Raw genomic sequence first — 22,657 nt, forward strand, 5'->3', positions numbered from 1 at the left:
TAGATTTGTTCACTCTGTGGCACCTACCTATGTATGCCCTGAGTCCTACTACAAACAGTCCATCCTCTAAATGGTCTAAGGGGAGCCCTGTTGGTCCTTCTGACTGACCAAAAGGGTCTCTTGAGAACTACAAAAGGAGAACTGAGCCTTAGCAGGTGCCTTAGTTTAAACAGAAGACACCTGCCGGCAGGGTCCATGATTGGAGACAACTCCAATCAATTGCATCCACAGCATCTGCAGCAGTAAGCCATTGCAGTCTAAGGCCTCCTGCACACGAACATGTGCGCCCCATTGCCGTATTGCGGACCGCATTTGTGGATCCGCAATACACGGGTGCCGTTCCGTGGGCATTCCGCATCACAGATGCGGACGCATTCACTTCAATGGGTCCGCAAATCCGGAGATGCGGAATGGTGCGGAACGGAAGCACGGAACGGAACCCTACGGAAGCACTACGGAGTGCTTCCGTGGGGTTTCGTCCCGTACTTCCGTTCCGCAAAAAGATAGAACACGTCCTATCTTTTTGCGGAACGGCCGGATCGCGGACCCATTAAAGTGAAAGGGTCCGCGATCCGCTGCGGCTGCCCCACGGACGGTGTTCGTGCATTGCGGCCCGCAGCACGGCCACGGGGCGCACACGTTCGTGTGCAGGAGGCCTAAGGTAGAATCAATCTAATCATTGCATGTTCAAGTCCCCTAGGGGAGCTAAAAATCAAAATCAAAACGGTTTTAAAAAAGTTTCTAAAAATATAAAAAAACACAAAGAATAAAAAATTCACATCATGCACCTTTCCCATTTTACGGTATATAAAATAAATAAACCAAATAAGCATTACTGGTATTACTGGCAAACTTTTAAAATATAAAATGATTTATCTGGTATGGTAAATGGTGCAATGGGAAAAAAAATTTAATCGTCATTTTTGGATCACTTCACCTCCTAAAAATAATTGAATAAAAAGTCATACACGCCCCAAAATGGTCTTAATAAAAACAAGCGATCAGCCTGCAAAAATGAGCCCTCACACAGCTCCATAGAGGGAATTATTATTTTTTTAAGTATTAAAACATAAGAAAAACTATAGAAATGTGGTATCGCTGTAACTGTCCTGGCCCGCAGGATAAGGCCTCATGCACACGACCGTTGTGTGCATCCGTGTCCGTTGTTCCATTTTCCGTGATTTTCTGCGGACCCATTGACTTTCAATGGGTCCGTTGAAAACTCGGAAAATGCACCGTTGTTCATCCACGTCCGTGATCCGTGTTTCCTGTCCGTCCAAAAAATATGACCTGTCCTATTTTTTTGACGGACAACGGTTCGCGGATCCATTCAAGTCAATGGGTCCTTGAAAAAACACGGATGCACACAAGATTGTCATCCGTGTCCGTAGGCTACTTTCACACAGACGGATCCGCAGATCCGTCTGCAGAGAGCTTTTTTAGATATGAGTTTTCACATCCTGAAAACTCAGATCCGACAGTATATTCTAACACAGAGGCGTTCCCATGGTGATGGGGACGCTTCAAGTTAGAATATACTAAGAACTGTGTACATCACTGCCCCCTGCTGCCTGGCAGCACCCGATCTCTTACAGGGGGCTGTGATCCGCACAATTAACCCCTCAGGTGCCGCACTGTAAGAGATCGGGTGCTGCCAGGCAGCAGGGGGCAGACCCCCCTTCCTCCCTCCCCTGTATTAAAATTCATTAGTGGTCAGTGCGGCCCCCCTCCCTCCCTCCCCTGTATTATATTCATTGGTGGCCAGTGCGGCCCCCCTTCCTCCCTCCCCAGTGCGGCTCCGATCGGTTACCATGGCAGCCAAGACGCTACTGCAGTCCTGGCTGCCATGGTTACTTAGCAATAGAAACATTATTTCTTACCTGCGATGTCTGTGACCGGCCGGGCGCTCCTCCTACTGGTAAGTGAAAGGTCTGTGCTATAAGCAATGCGCCGCACAGACCTTTCACTTACCAGTAGGAGGAGCGCCTGGCCGGCCACAGACAGCAAAGGTAAGTATAATGCTTCTATTGCTAAGTAACCATGGCAGCCAGGACTGCAGTAGCGTCTTGGCTGCCATGGTAACCGATCGGAGCCCCAGCGATTAAACTGGGACTCCGATCGGAACTCTCCGCTGCCACCAATGATGGGGGGGGTGATTTTAATTAGGGGGGGGGGAGGGGAGGCCGCACTGGCCACCAATGAATATAATACTGGGGAGGGAGGGAGGGGGGCCGCACTGGCCACCAATGAATATAATACTGGGGAGGGAGGGGGCCACACTGGCCACCAATGAATTTAAAACGGCGGAGGCAGGGGGGTCTGGCCCCTGCTGCCTGGCAGCACCTGATCTCTTACAGGGGGCTATGATACGCACAATTAACCCCTCAGGTGCGGCACCTGAGGGGTTAATTGTGTTGATCACAGCCCCCTGTAAGAGATTGGGTGCTGCCAGGCAGCAGGGGGCAGTTATTACACAGTTCTCAGTATATTCTAACTTGAAGCGTCCCCATCACCATGGGAACGCCTCTGTGTTAGAATATACTGTCGGATCTGAGTTTCACGATCTAACTCAAATCCGATGGTATATTCTAACATAGAGGCGTTCCCATGCTGATGGGGACACTTCAAGTTAAAATATACCATTGGATTGGAGAAAACTCCTATCCGATGGTATATTAATAGGGACTACATTGAAAGTCAATGGGGGACGGATCCGTTTGCAATTGCACCATATTGTGTCAACGTCAAACGGATCCGTCCCCATTGACTTGCATTGTAAGGCCTCATGCACACGACCGTTTTTTTTTAAGGTCCGCAAAAACGGGGTCCGTAGGTCCGTGATCCGTGTCCGTTTTTTCTTCCGTGGGTCTTCCTTGATTTTTGGAGGATCCACGGACATGAAGAAAAAGTCGTTTTGGTGTCAGCCTGGCCGTGCGGAGCCAAACGGATCCGTCCTGACTTACAATGCAAGTCAATAGGGACGGATCCGTTTGACGTTGACACAATATGGTGCAATTGCAAACGGATCCGTCCCCCATTGATTTTCAATGTAAAGTCAGGAGTTAATATACCATAGGATCTGAGTTTTCTCCAATCCGATGGTATATTTTAACTTGAAGCATCCCCATCACCATGGGAACGCCTCTATCTTAGAATATACCATCGGATTTGAGTTAGATCGTCAAAACTCAAATCCGACAGTATATTCTAACACAGAGGCATTCCCATAGTGATGGGGATGCTTCAAGTTAGAATATACTAAGAACTGTGTACATGACTGCCCCCTGCTGCCTGGCAGCACCCGATCTCTTACAGGGGGCTGTGATCAGCACAATTAACCCCTCAGGTGCCGCACCTGAGGGGTTAACTGTGCGTATCATAGCCCCCTGTAAGAGATCAGGTGCTGCCAGGCAGGAGGGGGCAGACCCCCCACCCCTGTATTTAACTCATTGGTGGCCAGTGCGGCCCCCCTCCCTCTCCTGTATTTAACTCATTGGTGGCCAGTGCGGCCCCCCTCCCTCCCTCCCCAGTATTATATTCATTAGTGGCCAGTGCGGCCTACCATCACCCCCCCCCCCACCTAATTAAAATCACCTTCCCCCATCATTGGTGGCCAGTGCGGCCTCCCCTCTTCCCCAGTGCGGCCTCCCCTCCCCCCCCCCCTAATTGAAATCATCCCCCCCATCATTGGTGGCCAGTGCGGCCTCCCCTGTCCCCCCCCTAATTAAAATCACCTTCCCTCATCATTGGTGGCAGCGGAGAGTTCCGATCGGAGTCCCAGTTTAATCGCTGGGGCTCCGATCGGTAACCATGGCAACCAGGACGCTACTGCAGTCATGTACACAGTTCTTAGTATATTCTAACTTGAAGCGTCCCCATCACTATGGGAACGCCTGTGTGTTAGAACATATTGTCAAATTTGAGTTTTCACGATCCGTCTGTGTGAAAGTAGTCTACGGCCACGGATCACGGACGCGGATGCCAATTTTGTGTGCATCCGTGTTTTTTCACGGAGCCATTGACTTGAATGGGTCCGTGAACCGTTGTCCGTCAAAAAAATAGGACAGGTCATATTTTTTTGATGGACAGGAAACACGGATCACGGCCGCGGATGAACAACGGTGCATTTTCCGATTTCTTACAGTGCGGCACCTGAGGGGTTAATTGTGCAGATCACAGCCCCCTGTAAGAGATCGGGTGCTGCCAGGCAGCAGGGGGAAGTGATGTACACAGTTCTTAGTATATTCTAACTTGAAGCGTCCCCATCACCATGGGAACGCCTCTGTGTTAGAATATACTGTCGGATCTGAGTTTTCAGGATGTGAAAACTCATATCTAAAAAAGCTCTCTGCAGACGGATCTGCGGATCCGTCTGTGTGAAAGTAGCCTATGGACACGGATGACAATCTTGTGTGCATCCGTGTTTTTTCACGGACCCATTGACTTGAATGGGTCCGCGAACCGTTGTCCGTCAAAAAAATAGGACAGGTCATATTTTTGGGATGGACAGGAAACACGGATCACGGACGCGGATGAACAACGGTGCATTTTCCGAGTTTTCAACGGACCCATTGAAAGTCAATGGTTTCGCAGAAAATCACGGAAAACGGAACAACGGACACGGATGCACACAACGGTCGTGTGCATGAGGCCTAAGTCAGGACGGATCCGTTTGGCTCCGCACGGCCAGGCGGACACAAAAACGACTTTTTCCTTCATGTCCGTGGATCCTCCAAAAATCAAGGAAGACCCACGGAAGAAAAAACGGACACAGATCACGGAACTACGGAACCCATTTTTGCGGACCGCCAAAAAAAACCGGTCGTGTATGAGGCCTAAAGATGACGTGTCATTTTTACTGCACAATGAACGCTGTAAAAACAATACCCATAAAACAAAGGCGGAATTGCATTTTTTTTCCAATTTCACCCCATTTAGAAGTTTTTTCCTGCTTTCCGCTACATCGTATGTGATATTAAAAGCTGCCGTTAGAAAGTACAAAGGGTCCTATAAAATACAAGCTATGTGAACGGAAAAATAAAAAAGTTTTTAAAAAAATTAACATAAAAAACAAAACTAAACGGAAATTGTCTGTGTCAGGAAGGGGTTAAGCAATTCCACAAAGGGGTATTCCAATCTTAGATATTTTTGGCATTACCCCAGGGCAGCGATTGAGGTGGCCGCGAATATGCGCTGGTCTCTCCATTCACATCTATGGGAGGGACCATAGACTTGAATGAACCACTTCTCCATTGGGTGCATCCACTGTCAGCCACCTCGCCTGGTGGAATTGAAGTCAGGGGACCCCTTTAAGCTGCTCCACATTCCAAGCAGCTGTTCTGTAGGACACTGTAGACAAATCTGTCCATGATTTTGTGAAAAATAAACGTGCCCAGATCCTGTCCCAAGCGACCTCTGCCCGGGTGATCGGTCACCCCTCCTGGTGAGGCCGGTGGGAATCTTCTCCAGTCCTTGCATAGCTGACATTCCTCACATATACCTGACGCTTTTATCTCAATGGCAAACAAGGCTCTAATAATAATTAATAACCAACATACGGGGACGCGGGCGGAGCCGCCTCCTCTGCCAGAGGTTACCTGCGCTGCAAGAGGTCTGCTCCGAAAAATTCCTGGTGACAGCTGCACAAAGCCTGGCAGGCAGGTCAAATACTTATGGCATTAATGTATAACTAGACCAGACCCAAAGTTATTACCCCCGGCCGCCTGGATTTATTCCCAAATCTGACAGGACAAATTGGAACATATTGTTACCTGGTCCAACATTTAGGCCTCAAGAGTCAAGCACATGATCATGTCCGTTTTCTGGTCCATAAAACGTGGGTCCGCAAAATAAAAATGTGATCCGTGCGCTGTCCATGACTTCAACGGGTACGTGATTTGCATTTTGCGGACATATTCTGTCCTTCTGCGGAAAGGACAAAAGGATGCGGAAAGCACACAGAGCTTTCCGCATCTGTTTGTCCGTTCCGCAAAAAGACAGAGCATGTCTTGGCCGCAAAATGTGGGCCACGGACCCATTAGAGGGGTTTTCCGAGATTTTTTTCTTTTTTACTGATGACTTATCTTCAGGATAGGTCATCAGTACCTGATGGGTGGGGGTCCAACACCCGGGACCCCCAACAATGAGCTTTTTGAGAAGGCAACGGCGCTCCTAAAAAATGTCAATGGGCCCACAAAAAATGCGGATGCAACGCGCACGGTATCCACATTTTGCGGACCTCATTGTGAGATATTTTCCCGGTCTCAGTAAAGTTTTATTTTTTGTTGCAAAATGGAAAGTTATACAATTTTCCAATACAACTCCTTACCATTTTCAAGATCACTGTTTGCTGTCATTCAATAGGAACCTATATTGTTTACTTCAAGTGGATACTCTGTCCTGGTCATGTGATGGGAGCTGTCTGTCCATCACATTACCAGGCGAGCAAGCTATCCTAAATTTTGTGCAACGGATTCCAATAGAAGGAACACATTTTACCTACACCTAGGGGTGGCTAGTCAATTTGTGACACCTTCCAACTAAGACTCCTCATGCCGATTAAAGCACTCTCCACGAGGAGAGATAGTTCCCCCAAATCCTGACCTAGGCGTCTCACCCAGTTAAGCCAGTTCTCTCTGCTCTGCACTGATCAGGAGCGATCACCCTGAAACACCTGTCTGCAGGTGAGGTGATGCTTATTATTATCCTTAAGGAGAAATAGTACCCCGAAAAAACTAATTTAGCGAATGGGTAGAGTACCCCGATTGACAGAGAGGCATCGGCCATATCTATAACACGAAGAGCTCAAAATCTAATTTGTAAATGTGGCTGCTCTTTCTGCCCCTCTCCCAGCGGGAAGTGCCAGCCTGATCTCAAGCACGAACCACACCCCATCATTCATCATCATGTGGCAAAGCTGATATATATATATATATATATATGCAACTCTAGCTTAGGAAACTCCATCAATGTGAGACATCATCTCTCACCAAAGAGCTGGCATTTGACAGACGCCTCAATAATGAGAAGCAAAATATGGAATGTCAAATGGCTGGGCTGCAAATAATCTATCAATAACCTAACATTTTCCTCTTGGAAACTGGCCTACTGTGCCAGTGAAGCTGCCATGTGAATAGCGCAGAGTCTCATTTCTAAATGGGGCTGCTCTTTCCCCCCCCCCCCCCCTCTCCCAGCAAGAAGTTCCAGCATGATATCAAGCTAGCACTAATATTTTCATCTTGGAGGAGTGTCTACTGTTCTGCATCTGTATTTGACAGTGAAGCTGCCATGTGAATAGTTCAGAGTCTAGTTTGTAAATGAGGCTGCTCTTTCTATCCCTCTACCAGCGAGAAGTCCCAGCATGATATAAAGCTAGCACTAATATTTTCATCTTGGAGGACTGTCTACTGTTATGCATCTGTGTCTAACAGTGAAACTGCCATGTGAATGGCTCAGAATAGTTTGTAACTGAAGCTGCTCCTCCAACCCTTCTCCCAGCAAGAAGTCACAGCACGATCTAAAGCTAGCATTAATATGGAGGACTGTCTACTGTTCTGCATCTGCATTTGACAGTGAAGCTGCCATGTGAATAGCTCAGAGTCTAGTTTTTAAATGAGGCTCCTCTTTCTTTCCCTCACCCAGCGAGAAGTCCCAGCACGATCTCAAGCTAGCACTAATATGGAGGACTGTCTACTGTTCTGCATCTGTATTTGACAGTGAATCTGCCATGTGAATAGTTCAGAGTCTAGTTTGTAAATGAGGCTGCTCTTTCTACCCCTCTCCCAGCAGGAAGTCCCAGCGTGATCTCAAGCTCTAATTAGCACTAACCTTTTCATCATGAAGCTCTGCATCCCATTATTAAGTTTTTTCTTTTACTATTATTTGGACATCACTGCTTGACATCACTATATTTTTCAGATTCAGCTCCAGATAATAGATATTGATGCAGCCTGTGTGACTGCCAGGGATTCTGTCTTCTACCCCCGGCATGTTGTAGTACATGTGGCAATGGTTTTGCAGCTTATATCTGGAGCCATGATTCATCTGTAACAAATGTGCTGTAACACATGGGGGAAAAAAATGGAGAAGGGCCCCCCGGAGACCCATAACTCACAAGCAGGGAGCTCTCTAGTGACTGTAGCCTATGAAACATAGCGGAGGACGGATGATTTACGCCAAACATTGCAGTTCAGAGAAAGGACACATTTAACATGTTATATGCTGTGGATCAGGGATGCCCAACCTGCGGACCTCCAGCTGTTGCGAAACTACAACTCCCAGCATGTCCAGACAGCCTACAGCTATCAACCTACAGCAGGGCATGGTGGGAATTGTAGTTTCACAACAGCTGGAGGGCCAGAGGTTGAGCATCCCTGCTGTAGATCATACGTGGAGTCCTACACTAATGGATCTTACCTTGTCATCTAAAATGCTATCTACTAGTTCAGGTGGTCTCAGACTGTAAAACTATGGTCGATTCCACCAATAACATATATGTTCTACCTACTACCTAAAGAGGCTCTGCAACCAGGATCAGCCTTATTAAACCTGTCAAACCTCCTGGTAGGGTTGTTCCTGCTGACTAAAATAATATCTTTCTCACTAAAATCGCTTAGACCGTTCATGAGATACTTTAGTTTTAATCAATATGAAAATTAGGGTTTTAGTGCACCAACGGGTGTTTCCTCACTCCTCGGTGCACCTCAGCTCCTCCTTTTCCTGATATTGGCACACAACCCGTTGCCTTAATTTTCATTGTGCTCTTGCCTGGCCTTGCTCTCAGCAGCAGGGAATTGTAAAGTTCATGTATAGCACATCTACAATGCATGCGCAAGCACAATGAGGATGCATGCGCCTGTCAATCAAGGGAAAGGGGGGAGTGACAAAGTCAAGAAAGCAGAGGAGCTGAGGTGCACTACTACTAAATGTGGCCTTCGAACCAGAACCATGGCCAACAGTCCATATACACCCAATAATATAAATGTTCTATCTACAGAACAATGGTAGACAGTCCAAACACCCTCAATAACATACATGTTCTATCCACTGCTTAAGGTGGCCTTACAACCAGAACCATGGCCAACAGTCCAAATATACCCAATCACATACATCATCTATTTACTGGGATGGAAGGTGGAATTAGAACCAGAACCATGGCCAACAGTCCAGACCCCCTAATGACACACATGCTCTATCTACTACTTAGGTATGCCTTAGAACCAGAATCATGGCCGACAGTCCAGATGCCCCCAAACACATACATGTTCTATCTACTACTTGGTGACCTCAGAAGTCAATGGCCTACTGACCAGATATCTGCAATAGCTTTTAGTTACAGTCTTTCTTGATCACATTTGTACTGATTAATAAATAAACCCAAGCTGGATGTCTTCTTGACATACTTTTGTGTAGCTCGGAGAGGCAGTCTATTTTATAGCTGTCTGACCTTGTACTGAATTGGTGGTCACATAGGAAATTCTAAGATCCATAACACATAAATGGAGTTGTCCACTTTTCCCAATTTCATTTTCATTACATTGAAAAAAAAAGGTTATCCCGTTGATGGGACCATTAGCGATCAGCTATGATCTGTGGGGAGACCCAGAAGAAAGTGATCAATTCCCCTGCACTGCCACCACAGGGCAAATTAGGCATTGCACGGTACTCACTGCAAACAATAGGCTCTCTATGTCAAGCTCAACCCTACTGGGTCCTCCAAGGAGAGAGATACACTCTTTGTAGGTCCACTCCGCTCTGCCTAATTGAGGGAGGTCCCGAAGAACGGACCACCATCTATTAACTCAGAAATACACCCGAAAAAATGAATTAAAAAATGTATTTTCCAAACTGGAAATCTAATTTAAGAGGGAGCTACAGGAAGAGAAAGATTATCTGATCTTGCCATCGATCCAAAGTCATCATGCTTAGTTTCCATTATGTCTATGGCCTCCTTAAAGGGTGGTAATACTTAAGGGAGTTACTGCAGTGCACATATGATTTACAATATCTTAGCACTTAGCATTTTCTGAATATGAACAATGAGTCTCATGATAGATCCAGAGGACCCCTGAACATTGCCTCTATTGCACAGAGCAGTCCTCAAGGGGTCTTCATAATGGAAGCAGCGGTTTAACCCTTGCCCCACATTACATTCCAGACTTCTCAGGAGGATTGGGGTCAGGACATGACAAGCTTGGCCAGCCCAGTTTCCTGCAGCTGATTTCTGTTGCAGAATCTCATACACGCCGCAGTTGACGTTTCTTGACACTTTTCCTAAGGAGCCTGGAAATCCTCCCAACATGTCTCATTGTCCGTGCACTGACCCCAACCACCTACCCGGGGCCGATGAAGCCAAATAAGGTGAACAATGAGGGGGTACAGTGTTTGGTATGTAGGAAACCGAAATTGATAAAAGTATGTTTAGTGGAACAGATGACTCAAGTGTATGGACGAGATCCATTAAGACCCTGATTGTTGTAATGTTGAGATATGATGTAATGTATCGCAGTCCCGGGAGGATGAATGGTCTGGATGGAGCTGACATAGACAGACTCGAGTGGAGACCATCTGGCAGGCAATTAGAAGATAGGAGTGTCACAGCAAACAAACAGCCCAGTATTCAAGACTATCGGGGAAGTATCCTCACTTGACTTCATGTTGTCAATAAAGCATTGCGTCTGCAAGTCAAGGGCCGAAAAAGAATTTCTGGAATACTAGACTGTGGCCTTACTGGCAGCAGTGATTACACTAGACTGTGGCCTTACTGGCAGCAGTGTTTACACTAGACTGTGGCCTGACCGGCGGCAATGTTTACACTAGACTGTGGTCTGACCGGCGGCAATGTTTACACTAGACTGTGGTCTGACCGGCAGCAGTGTTTACACTAGACTGTGGTCTGACCGGCAGCAGTGTTTACACTAGACTGTGGTCTGACCGGCAGCAGTGATTACACTAGACTGTGGCCTGACCGGCAGCAGTGTTTACACTAGACTGTGGCCTGACCGGCGGCAGTGTTTACACTAGACTGTGGTCTGACCGGCAGCAGTGATTACACTAGACTGTGGCCTGACCGGCGGCAATGTTTACACTAGACTGTGGCCTGACCGGCAGCAGTGTTTACACTAGACTGTGGACTGACCCTCGGCAGACTTTACACTAGACTGCAAACTTACTGGCGGCAGAATTTACACTAGACCAGTGGTGCCCAACCTTTTTTCATCTGAGGGCCGCACTAGACATGGTATAAATTTTGCGGGCCAGAACCAGGTAGCTTTGCCAGAAAGAAATGCAAACACTGTGAGGAGGCACAAATAGCCTCACATGCAGCACTTTTGTGTCCGGTAAAAAGACAGATCCCGAACGGAAACTGAACGGATCCCATCATAGTCGGTGCAGTCTGTTCAACTTCTTCCCTGTGGGGTGACAGGAGGAAGGTGGAGCAGGGTCACACCTCCCCCTCATATACAGGGTCCCGTCACATCTCCCCCCTCATATACAGGGTCCCGTCACATCTCCCCCTCATATACAGGCTCCTGTCACATCTCCCCCTCATATACAGGCTCCTGTCACATCTCCCCCTCATATACAGGGTCCTGTCACATCTCCCCCGCATATACAGGGTCCAGTCACATTCCCCCCTCATATACAGGGTCCTGTCACATCTCCCCCTCATATATATGTCCTGTCACATCTCCCTCTAATATACAGGGTCCTGCAGGGCCGGCTCCAGGTTCATGTGGGCCCTTGGGCGATAAATCCCAGTGGGCCCCCATGAGGCATTTTTTTACATTGACATGTCCCCCTGTGGCTCCTACACGGTATAATGACCCCCAGTGGCCCCTATACAGTATAATGACTACTAGTGGCCCTTCACACAGTATAATGACTACTAGTGGCCCTTCACACAGTATAATGAACACCCAATTCCCCCCCCCCACTGTATAATGACCACCTGTGGCCCTGCATTCAGAATAATAACCCCCAGTCGCCCCCATTTAGAATAATGACCCCCAGCAGCCCCCACACTGGGGGAATACTGTATGGTGGGGGCTCTGGGGGTCATTATACTGAATGGAGGGTCATTGGTGATCATTATACTAAATGGGGGACACTGGGGGTCATTATAGTATGTAAAGGGCCCTCACAGTATAATGACCCCACAGTGACCCTCCATTCAGAATAATGACCCCCAGTCGCCCCCACACTGGGGGTTATACTGTATGGAGGGGGCACAAGGGGTTATTATATTTAATGGGGGCTCTGGTGGTCATTATGCTAAATAAAGGGTCAATGGGGATCATTATACTAAATGGGGGGCACTGGGAGTCATTATACTGTGTAAGGGGCCCTCACAGTGTGATGAATGACCCCCCAGTGGCCCCCTCACATACCTATCATTGCAGGGGAGCTGGTGGTCCTGTCATTCACTAACCGCAGCTCCCTGCGCTCCTTCTCTACGGCGGCCCGCTGCAGCAGTGGACCAGGCCTGGAGGAGAGAAGGAGATGTGCAGTGATGGAGCTAGAACTGACTGGGCCCCACAGCGAAATTAAGTACGCCCCCCTCCCCCCCCAATGTGTGTTCACATTACGTTTTTCCTATCGGTTTGATGTATACAAATGTGCAGCACTCCATGTTTTTGTATCCTGCAGAGTCAAGTAAAAAATGCATACGTTAAGGTATATGTTTTTTTACCATGGAACTGTATGGTGAATGGACGCCACTGTACGGCATCAGTCTGAGGCATCTGTTAACGCATACATTTTTGGTATTCGTTAAATGGATGGAAAAAATAGGATGTGAACCCAGCCCTAGTGTCAGAATAAGGCTACTTTCACACTTGCGGCAGAGAGATCCGGCAGGCAGTTCCGTCGCCGTAACTGCCTGCCGGATCAGGCAAAACGTATGCTAACTGATGGCATTAGTAAGACTGATCAGGATCCTGATCAGTCTTAAAAATGCCTGATCAGTCGAAAAAATGCATTGAAATGCCGGATCCGTCTTTCCGGTGTCATCCGGCAAAAACGGATCCGGCATTTATTTTTTCACCTTTTTTTCAGTCTGCGCATGCGCATACCGGAAGGACGGATCCGGCACTAATACATTCCTATGGGAAAATGTATTCAGGCAAGTCTTCAGTTTTTTTAGCCGGAAATAAAACCGTAGCATGCTGCGGTTTTCTCTTTTGCCTGATCAGTCAAAACGACTGAACTGAAGACATCCTGATGCAAACTGAACGGATTACTCTCCATTCAGAATGCATGGGGATAAAGCTGATCAGTTATTTTCCGGTATAGAGCCCCTGTGACGGAACTCAGGGAGGCCGCCATGTACTGACAGAGCGCTACCTGGTCCTGGTGGTCAGGGGTGAGGACTGTGCTTCCCAAGGATCATTTTCTACTGGGAAATACAGGGCGCAGTATAATACACTAGAATATATATACTATAAAGATATTAGCCCTACCCCCGAATAACAATACAATTAGGTGGTCATTTATTACATAGAAATACGTCTATGTTAGGCGTATTTCTGACACAGATTGTGGCGCAAAGGTCCTTAGCACCGCAATCTGCATCTTTTCCCGCTCATGCCAGGTCTAAAAAAAGTGGTGTGGGCAGGGAAAGGGATACAGTTATGGCCATTCAATTATTGGATACCACCGCCATATAGTGATAACACCGCCATATAGTGACCGGATAAAAGGGTATAAGAGGGCACAGTACAGGGAATGACTATGGGCACTGCACAGGGTGTGGTAGGAGGGCACAAGGCAGGGTATAAGGGGGCACCGTACGGGGTGAGGGGCACAGAACGGGGTGGGGGGCACTGTACAGGGTGGGGGGCACAGTCACTTGACCCTGTGACGTTAGAAGGTCCTTATGGTGAATGCGGTTCAGATGCCACCATAATGAGAGGCAGAGGAGTGAGACAGGGGCCCGGGGCCCTAGATGGACAGGAGGGGTGGACACAGCAAGTAGGTGGAAGGGGCTCTGAGGGGGATTCATACAAGTAGTGGCAGGAGGTCTGTGCAGGGCAGAAATAGGAAGGTGGAACAGGAGCTCTGGATACATGAGGGAGGAAAGGAGACAGCAGGGGCTCCATGAGGATGAGATAGGACAGGATGGGGGGGGGGGGCAGGTGTCATGGAGACAAACAGCTTAATGAAACAGTAAAATCACTAAATAGAATGAAGCAGCAGATCGAAGAGTCCCCCTTCCTTTCCTTCTATCCCACAGAGAAGAGACAGTCACAGTGCAGACTCACTCACAGACTGTCTCCACACTTCTCTGCTCCAGCTCCAGCCCTGCGGTCTCTCTCCTCAGGCTGCGGTCTCTCTCCTCAGGCAGCGTGTGTCCTGTGTAGAGGGGGCGTGTCCTGTGTAGAGGGGGCGTGTCCTGAGTCTCTGCAGCTCAGAGGGCCCACCAGAGGGGTACTGCGTATGTGAAATGACAGCAGTGAGAGCTCCCATCTGTATTGATGGAAGTGCTCATAGCAGCTCAGTGGGCCCCCCCAGGAGCATTGGGCCCCGGCACTTGCCCGGGGATGCCGGGTTATGACGCCGGCCCTGGGGTCCTGTCACATTCCCCCCTCATATACAGGTGACAGGAGGAGCAGGGTCACAGGGGGGGTGATAGGAGGAGGTGGGAGCAGGGTCACCGGGGACCACTCACATGAGTCCATGGCTCCTTACCTCTTCAGTGGCCCTGTCATGTTTCCCAAGGTCTTCGGGCAGTGTGCCCCGCTCTCCTTACAACAGCCACCCTGGGAGCCGGCCTCTCCTCCTTCCAGCTCCCGCCAGCTTCAGGACCTGTATCGCTCTAGCGCCCGCCTATACCAACCAATAACAAAAGTTATTTTACTTAACCAATAACAAAGCTCCTTGCTGTAAGAAGCTTTGCTATTGGTTACTTCAGGCACAGGCAGCATCGCTGGGCTGCCTGTGCCGTTCACAACGCTCACTGCGCTGATGAATGTGGGGGAAAAGTCTAAGGTGTATTAGACTTTTTTCAGGGAGTCGCACGGGCCGCATGACACAGCTTTGTGGGCCGGATTTGGCCCGTGGGCCGTAGGTTGGGCATCACTGCACTAGACTATTCAGTGACCAGTGGCAGAGTTTACAGTAGACAGTGGAATGACCGGAGGCAGCGTATACGCTCAACAGTAGATTGGCATCAGTGCTTACACTAGACTGTGGACTGATGGGTGGCAGCATTTACACTGGACTGAGGATTAAAACCCAGGGCCTTGGTGGGCCTGGCCCATTCCACTCAATGTGTGATAATTAATTACAGTATAATCTTACTAGTTTATAATCTTTTTATCCCTGCTGTAAGAGATGTCATTACTCCACGCGCAAAGGCCTGTATTACACCAACAGATTATCTGACTAATTTCTGTCCAATCAGACCAAAAGTTGGTGTGCATAGCAAAGATCTGTGTGTGTAAATGGCCATCTGACCAACGATTGGTCAGAAAATCTGTTAGATGGCGGGTTTACATCGCACAATGTTATAGCTGATTGTCCAGAAGGCAGCGATCTCCTTAACAGATCGCACGATCAGCTGCCCAGAAACGATAATTGGTGGTGTCTGCACGAACGACAGGATCACCTGATGAACGAGCGTTTTGGTGGTTCATGGGGTGTTCGCGGCACATTTACATGGGCAGATTGTCAGGAATGGGCATTCGCAGGAACGGTTGTTCCCGATAATCTGCCCAAAAATCGGGCGGCCTAAATCCACCATAACTTTTTGTTTTTGCTCGTGGTGAGTTTTCAGCAGCAAGTCTGGAAATGGGTGCTGCAGTGTAAAGAATAGAGGAGCATCAGTGCAGATGTGTGATTCCCTGGATTTCATACAACTTTTTTTAGCTGCAGCTAAAATGTAGTCACTACTAGGGATGAGCGAATCGACTTCGGATGAAACATCCGAAGTCGATTTGCATAATACTTCGTTTGAATACTGTACAGAGCGAGCGCTCCGTACAGTATTAGAATGTATTGGCTCCGATGAGCCGAAGTTATTAGACTTCGCATAATAACTTCATAAATCAATTTCTACTGTAAAAAAAACATTTCCCGAACGCGGGTTCGGTTCCAAGTAGAGCCAATACATTCTAATACTGTACGGAGCAACTGCTCCGTACAGTATTAGAACGAAGTTTTATGCGAATTGACTTCGGATGTTTCATCCGAAGTCAATTCGCTCATCCCTAGTCACTACTAAAGAAAACTGGGCGACTGGGAAGTGGAGTGTATTCTGGACGGCCGAGCTCCTTCCTATGAAAATGTACAAATAATAGGGAGTGACTATCCTGAAGCTTCTAGGATATCCTCCTAGCTCTGCGCACATTTCCTGAGCTCCGGGACTTGACGGCTTTCTCTCTACTTTCTTTTCTTACAGTTATAATTGTGAAAATGATGCTGGATCAATAGGGGAATTGCATGAATAACAATCCCCCAAAACACATCTATTGTAGAAGTCACAGGACAGGGGAAGCCATGTCCTATGTACAGCAGAAACAGGCATGCATAAAACTGTTTCCCTGTTTCACAGAAAATGCAAAACAGTCACTTTTCTCTCATAGGGAGATACTGAAGTCGCAAGCAAAATTCTGTGCAGATTCATTTCTTAATATATCAGAGTTCATAGATAGATAGATTTACTTTATAAAATTATGTCTGCCGGCAGCCACCACTAGAGGGAGCTCAGGTGCTTACTACATACATATATATATATGGGAGCTCAGGAGATTACTACATACAGATATATACAGCCACCACTAGAGGGAGCTCAGGAGATTACTACATACAGATATATACAGCCACCACTAGAGGGAGCTCAGGAGATTACTGCATACAGATATATACAGTCACCACTAGATGGAGCTCAGGAGATTACTGCATACAGACATATACAGCCACCACTAGAGGGAGCTCAGGAGATTACTGCATACAGATATATACAGCCACCACTAGAGGGAGCTCAGGAGATTACTACATACAGATATATACAGCCACCACTAGAGGGAGCTCAGGAGATTACTGCATATAGATATATAGAGCCACCACTAGAGGGGGCTCAGGAGATTACTATATATATATATATATATATATATATATATATATATATATATATATACACACACACAAAATAGAAAAAAGGCAACACTCCAAAATCTGTAAAAATAAAGAAAATACTTTATTCACCCATGTGGATACGCAATGTTTCGGCTCAACCCTAGAGCCTTGAGAAAGGCTCAAGGGTTGAGCCGAAACGTTGCGTATTCACATGGGTGAATAAAGTATTTTCTTTATTTTGGAGTGTTGCCTTTTTGCTATTTTGTATACTGGGCAATAATCTAGTCCCCTCAGGCGTGCACCGTTTTTCTTTTTAAGTTGGATTTAGTGCTGCCTGATTTTTGCTTTATACATATATATACAGCTACCACAAGAGGGAGCTCAGGAGATTACTGCACACATATATAGAGCCACCACTAGAGGGAGCTCAGAAGAATACTGCATACAGATATATACAGTCACCACTAGAGGGAGCTCGGAGATTACTGCATACAGATATATACAAACACCACCAGAGGGAGCTCAGGAGATTACTGCATACAGATATATACAGCCACCACTAGATGGAGCTCAGGAGATTACTGCATAAAGATATATACAGACACCACTAGAGGGAGCTCAGGAGATTACTGCATACAAATATATACAGCCACCACTAGAGGGAGCTCGGGGATTACTGCATACAGATATATACAAACACCACCACTAGATGGAGCTCAGGAGATTACTGCATACAGATATATACAGCCACCACTAGAGGGAGCTTGGGAGATTACTACATACAGATATATATACAGCCACCACTAGAGGGAGCTCAGGAGATTACTGCATACAGATATATACAGTCACCACTAGAGGGAGCTCAGGAGCTTACTGCATACAGATATATACAGCCACCACTAGAGGGAGCTCAGGAGATTACTGCATACAGATATATACAACCACCACTAGAGGGAGCTCAGGAGATTACTGCATACAGATATATACATACATTGAACTCAATTATAACACAGTATACAGTAATCTTCTGAGCTCCCTCTAGTGGTGGCTGCAGATAGCAGATTTGTATCATTGAATTCCATGTGTATGTAGAGGATATGGAGATCTGTATCAGAAAAACAATCTAGACCCATATAAAGATATATCTCAATATTAATCACTACAAATTGTTGGACCTAACAAAAAAGATTGATCTTTGCTGTAAGGAACCTGAATTCCTATCCTACCTAGGTCTGCACTGCAGCTGAATGCTCTCTATTCTTCTCTGTTATCCGGCCATTCAGTCGGTGGAGGCCGCCTCCAGTATTCTTCAATAGTAAAGCTAACGGGAAGTTCTGAAAACATCGGCCCCCCGCGATCACTACTTCATCTCCCATATGTCTAGTGTTGGGACTCTCTTGAAACATTTGCATACATTAATTAGTTACGGTATATTCCCGTTTACCGTCCCTTTAAGAAGCTGCCTCTGACTGCACATGGCTGGGAACATGGAATAAAAGGAAAAACATCAGATCTCATTCTAATTTTACTCACTGAAACTCAATATTTCCGAAATACTCCCAAATTCACTTCCCTTTAATTATTTCCCCAGCCCTATGGTTGCGGCTACACCCACTGCAATCATCGTGCCTGGCTTCACTAAAGGGACTGACACATGAGATTATAGGAATCGCTCGCTGGTAATGGGAGGCGACCCCGACATAACCTGATTAACAGTCCACCTAAATGGTGTAGTACCTCAATTGTCCTTTGGTGGCGCTGCAGGGGAATTGATCGCCCATGTTGGTCACCATTTTTCAGAGAGGTGTTCTCATCATTTTAAACTAAATATAAAAGACATAATGTCATCTGAATACCGCCATACAATGCCAAATGACGTGTCCAAATAATGCCCACACAATACAGTCATTAAGTGGCCATATACCACCATACCATGACTAAATAGTACAGTCAAAATCCATGTAATACCGCCATATAGTGCCCACACAATACCGCTATACATTTCCCACACAATAAGGCTGATCAATACAATAATTCCCACATAAAACTGCCAATAACACCTCCATACAGGGCTAAAATGGTGAAGGCAGTGAAGGTTCACATGTCCACACTCTCGGTTGGTCATGATGGTCAGGTTCTTGTGGGCTCCCCAGGAAATGGTTGTCCCTTGCCAACTGCCCACCGTATCTCATATCGATCGATTTTATTTATTTTATGCACTTATATAGCGCTGACATATACCGCAGCACTTTACAGACATCACCATCAAGCTGTCCCCAATGGGGCTCACAATCTGTTCCCTATCAGGATGTCTTTGTAGTGTGGGAGGAAACCGGAGGAAACCCCCGCAAACACGGGGAGAAGATACAAAGTCCGTGCAGACGTTGTCCTGGGTCAGATTCAAATCTAGGATTGCTTAACCACTGAGCCACTGTGTTGTTCTATCTATCTATCTCATATCTATTATCTATCTATCTATTATCTATCTATCTCATATCTATCTTATATCTATCTATCTATCTATCTATCTATCTATTATCTATCTATCTATTATCTATCTATCTCTCCCATATCTATCTATCTATCATTTATCTATCTATCTATCTATCTATCATTTATCTATCTATCTATCTATCTATCTATCTATCTATCTATCTATCTATCTATTATCTATCTCATATCTATCTATCTCATATCTATCTATCTATCTATCTATCTATCTATCTATCTATCTATCTATCTATCTATCTATCTATCTATCTATCTATCTATCTATCTCCTATCTAGAAATGGAAGAACAGCCAGCAGCACTCCAAATTGTCAAAAGAAAAAGGTGGTTTATTGGACCCAAAGTGACTTTGGGTCCAATAAACCACCTTTTTCTTTTGACAATTTGGAGTGCTGCTGGCTGTTCTTCCATTTCTAGTTCATTGGACCTAGGTGCTGGTCCACATTGGCCGGACGTGCACCCCTCGTGTATACAGTGTGCTGCTTCCTCATTTTCTCAAAGCCTATCTCCTATCTATCTATCTATCTATCTATCTATTAATTATCTATCTATCTATCTATCTCCTATCTATTCTATCTATCCATCATGTATCTATCTCATATCTATCTATCCATCTCTCTAATATCTATCTACGTTTCTCTCACTATCTGTCCCCATGTAGAAGCCCCGTCCTGTTCTTCCGTCCTCTTATCAGTCACTTCCAGGCTCCGCTCTCTGTGGTCTGTAGTTTTCCACATCCGGACGTCAGGAGATAATAATATAAAGCCTCGTCATGTTAATAGTTATTTTTCCAATAATGCGATGAATTTAAAGAGACAGGAAAACTGCATGAACAACACTTCCCTGATTATTCTGATCTATTGTGAGAATTTCTTCCCTTTAGCCTCAAGAATTTCTCAATATACTCTCCAGCCGAGCACATCGGGCCCTAGAGCCTGAGAGGGCCCGAAAGCCTCTCTGCCACATAAGAAGACATCAGTATTATAAATGGCCCATGAGCACTGCTGAGTGTTCGCTACTATTGTATCCAAGCTACACAACAGCACAAATCTCTCTCCTGCCCTGATAGTTTGCTACAATGTATCAGTGCAGGTAAAATGTATCAGCCAGGAGTCCTTTGTCTGAGCTGGATGCAACCTTAGGCTACTTTCACACTAGCGTTTTTCTTTTCCGGCATAGAGTTCCATCCTCGGGGCTCAATACCGGAAAAAAAAATCAGTTTTATCCCCATGCATTCTGAATGGAGAGCAATCCGTTCAGGATGTCTTCAGTTCAGTCACTGAACGGCGTTTTGGACGGAGGAAATACTGGTACTCTCTCCGTCCAAAATTGCGGATCAGTTGCCGGAATGCCGGATTCGGCATTTATTTACATTGAAATGTATTAGTGCCATCCGGAGAGATGGATCCGTTCTTGCAATGCATTTGTAAGACGGATCCACATCCGGATCCGTCTACAACAGATGTCCGTTTGCATGCAGATTGCCGGATCCGACAGGCAGTTTCCGCGACGGAACTGCTTGCCGGATCACTCTGCCGCAAGTGTGAAAGTAGCCGTAGCAAACCCTCAGCCGCGAGAAGCATTTAATCTGTAGTGGTTTCAGCCCCTGGATGTAGCACAATACGTTTAGCAGCAGTCCTATGTAAGAACATAAAATAGTCGCTGCAACCAATGACAAACGTATCTCTGCTATATCAGACGATTCAATTCAACGATTACATATCCAACAAACTCATCTCAGCTACAACTAGCCAGCCGTGCTCTACTACAGCTAACAAACTCAGCACTACTATATCTCACATTGACCATTCAAAATCTCATAGACCCAGCTTCAGAAATTAGGCTCAACCACCTTCAGCACTGCTACATCTGCTCTGCTTCATCTGTATATGCAGAAAACCTCACATAAAATGATTCTTATGGATAGAATTCACCGTATCAAACAAACAGCAGACGCAGCAATGACTACCAGATGCCGAGGATTTCGCCTTCCAGAGAAAATGGACCATCCTTACAGAACGTGGTCGGCCATTTATTTACATGGCCACCTATAATACTACCTTGCCCCACTGCAGGTGAAATGTATGGCCAAACATGGCTTCCCCCAGTATACAGTATATGCCGTAATTATAGAAATCTGGGCATATCATAGATCTAACAATAACAAAGACAGGTGCACTCTGCGGTCTTACTAACCCTCATACTGGTGTAAAATTGAGAGATTAGCCAACAGATCCTACTTGGAGGACATGTCTGAGCCCGAGCACCGCGCCAAGGTTTATCAAGTAGCTCGGGACCTAATGCTAAATCTACCTGTGCCGTATGGGCAATACCAGGAGCCAGTGGCATGGTATTGCCCATACGGCACAGGTAGGTTTAGCGTTAGGTCCCGAGCTACTTGATAAACCTTGGCGCGGTGCTCGGGCTCAGACATGTCCTCCAAGTAGGATCTGTTGGCTAATCTCTCAATTTGACACCAGTATGAGGGTTAGTAAGACCGCAGAGTGCACCTGTCTTTGTTATTGTTATATTATTTTTTACTGTTTATTACATCCACACATTTGCTATCCCTGTGTAGGATGTCTATTGTGGTACTTGTGGTCCGCTGCAGGTATCCTCCATTGTATGCATTTTTGCTGGGAATTGCTATTAGCAGCGGACCACAAGTGCAGGCTATGCCCCCCCTTGTATAGATGCACCACTGCATATGGGGTTGAGCACTTCCTGCTTTTTAATACCACGCCAATCTGTAGTTTGCATATCATAGATCTGAAATATTTGCTCATTGACCCCTACTGTAAAAAAAAAAAAAACTAAACTGCGTAATATACTTTATTTTATTGGACGACTCCTATTTTCTATACAGTAAAAACAGGTATAGTGACACATACCAGCCTAACCTTTGGAGGTCAAAGGACACGCGGTGGATAGGGTCCTAAGGATATGTTTGACATATATGCCAGTAGCTTTCCTGCTCCCTATGTCAAACTCAATGTGAACAGAGCCTTATTTGGCTGACTACAAAAGGGAATTGCCAGGTAAGGAATTTCCTAAGAGACAAGCAGGGGCTCA

General features: G+C 46.3%; 1 protein-coding gene across 4 annotated transcripts in view; it reads right to left on the reverse strand.

The window, feature by feature from the left end:
* RAI14 (retinoic acid induced 14) overlaps positions 1–22,657 on the reverse strand; it is a 155,146-nt gene that overhangs the window by 64,261 nt on the left and 68,228 nt on the right. The window lies entirely within an intron of this gene.

Source organism: Bufo bufo, chromosome 2, assembly GCF_905171765.1.
Source record: "Bufo bufo chromosome 2, aBufBuf1.1, whole genome shotgun sequence".
Classification (NCBI taxonomy): domain Eukaryota; kingdom Metazoa; phylum Chordata; class Amphibia; order Anura; family Bufonidae; genus Bufo; species Bufo bufo.